Source organism: Motacilla alba, unplaced genomic scaffold (assembly GCF_015832195.1).
Source record: "Motacilla alba alba isolate MOTALB_02 unplaced genomic scaffold, Motacilla_alba_V1.0_pri HiC_scaffold_28, whole genome shotgun sequence".
NCBI lineage: Eukaryota > Metazoa > Chordata > Aves > Passeriformes > Motacillidae > Motacilla > Motacilla alba.
In genome coordinates this window covers 4,740,959-4,743,015 of record NW_024037374.1, presented here as the reverse complement: position 1 = coordinate 4,743,015, position 2,057 = coordinate 4,740,959, and the positions used below count along the sequence as shown (strand labels likewise).

Below are 2,057 nucleotides of genomic sequence, written 5' to 3'. Positions count from 1 at the left end.
GAGAGAAACAGCTCCCAGTAGGCACAACTCCAGGCAGCAGAGTGCCAGACCAACCCTGGATATCCCTTCCTGTTCAGGTGCACAGGGAAAGAGAGAAAGGCTTAGAGAAATTGTCTTTGAAACTGGCGTCTATTAAAAACTCCACTTTATTTTTCAAGAAAGTTTTAAGTGTGATGACACTGAAATAGAGGGAGGTGAAATGAGCAAAGGGCACCTGGGTAGTTCCAGCAGGTCTGACTGCACTGGGGCACAGAGAGCCCTGTTTTCCCTCTGGGCTCCCTAGTGTTCAGGCGGAGAGCAATGAGGCAGTAATTTAGCAGCACAATCCTGAACTCAAAAAAGTTTAGCCGTTTAGCCAAGTTCAGGAAGAATATTTGGCTCCCGGGAAGATAAGTCATTTTGAGGGGATTCCAAATAAAACCATAGGATTGACTCAAAGAAATAGGTCCCAGTTTGTCAATGTCTTCTTTCAACAGTGCACGATGCCTAGATTGAAGAAATGTCCAACAGCAGCTCCATCAGGCACTTCCTCCTGCTGCCATTGGCAGACACGCGGCAGCTGCAGCTCCTGCACTTCTGCCTCTTCCTCGGCATCTCCCTGGCTGCCCTCCTGGGCAACGGCCTCATCATCAGCACCGTAGCCTGCGGCCACCACCTGCACACGCCCATGTTCTTCTTCCTGCTCAACCTGGCCCTCAGCGACCTGGGCTCCATCTGCACCACTGTCCCCAAAGCCATGCACAATTCCCTCTGGGACACAAGGGACATCACCTACTCAGGATGTGCTGCACAGGTATTTTTCTTTGCCTTTTTCATGTCAGCAGAATTTTCCCTTCTCACCGTCATGTGCTAAGACCGCTACGTGTCCATCTGCAAACCCCTGCACTACGGGACCCTCCTGGGCAGCAGAGCTTGTGCCCACATGGCAGCAGCTGCCTGGGCCAGTGGCTTTCTCAATGCTCTCATGCACACGGCCAATACATTTTCCCTGCCCCTGTGCCAGGGCAATGCCCTGGGCCAGTTCTTCTGTGAAATCCCACAGATCCTCAAGCTCTCCTGCTCACACTCCAAACTCAGGGAAGTTTGGCTCATTGTGCTAAGTGCTCTTCTATATTTTGGTTGTTTTGTGTTCATGGTTTTCTCCTATGTGCAGATCTTCAGGGCCGTGCTGAGGATCCCCTCTGAGCAGGGACGGCACAAAGCCTTTTCCACCTGCCTCCCTCACCTGGTCGTGCTCTCCCTGTTCCTCAGCACTGCAGCATTTGCCCACCTGAAGCCGCCCTCCATGTCCTCCCCATCTCTGGATCTGGCCCTGTCAGTTCTGTACTCGGTGGTGCCTCCAGCCCTGAACCCCCTCATGTACAGCCTGAGGAACCAGGAGTTCAAGGATACCCTGGGAAAACTGGTGACTGTATCTTCAAAAGCAATAAATTCTCTTTTCTTCTGCAGAGCCTTCAGAATGTAACTCTTTACAATCTCAGCCTTTTTCCCTCACTTTTTCTATTTTTTCTATTGTAAGTTTTTTCTATTGTTGTAATGTTTCTCACAAAATACTGTAGTACTACTCTTAGCATTTCTACATGAATATCTACCTTTCTTTTGAAATACAAAGATCTGCAAGAGGCTTGTTTCCTTGGCGTTTAAATAAAAACAAGTGCTTGCCCTAACCTGTGTGTCCATGATTCTTCCTCAGCCCTTCTCTGTCCCTGCAGGGGCAGTGCCTGTGGGCAGAGGTGGAGGGAAGAGACTCCCAGCACAGCAGCACAGCCAGGGACAGTGGCCCTGGCTCTTCCCACGTCTGCTCTTCCCAACTCCACCCTCTCCTTCCCAGCCCTGCTGTGGCTGTGAGGCCGGAGTGCTCTGGCAGCTTGGGCACTGTCCTGCTGCGTGTCCCTGCTGTGACCACAGGCAGGGACAGGCCACGGGCACTGCTGGGACACAGCTGGGCTCCAGCACAGCAGCTCCATCAGCAGAGGGCATCTCCTGAGGGCAGGGCAGGGAGGCTTTGCTCTCCTCCAGAGCCACTCTCATGAACAGGCCCAAGGAACAGACCCTGA

The 2,057-nt window shown here is 52.2% G+C and overlaps 1 pseudogene; it reads left to right on the top strand.

Moving 5' to 3' along the window:
• Window positions 1-299: 299 nt before the first annotated feature.
• Window positions 300-1,515, top strand: LOC119696436 (annotated as a pseudogene).
• Window positions 1,516-2,057: the final 542 nt, after the last annotated feature.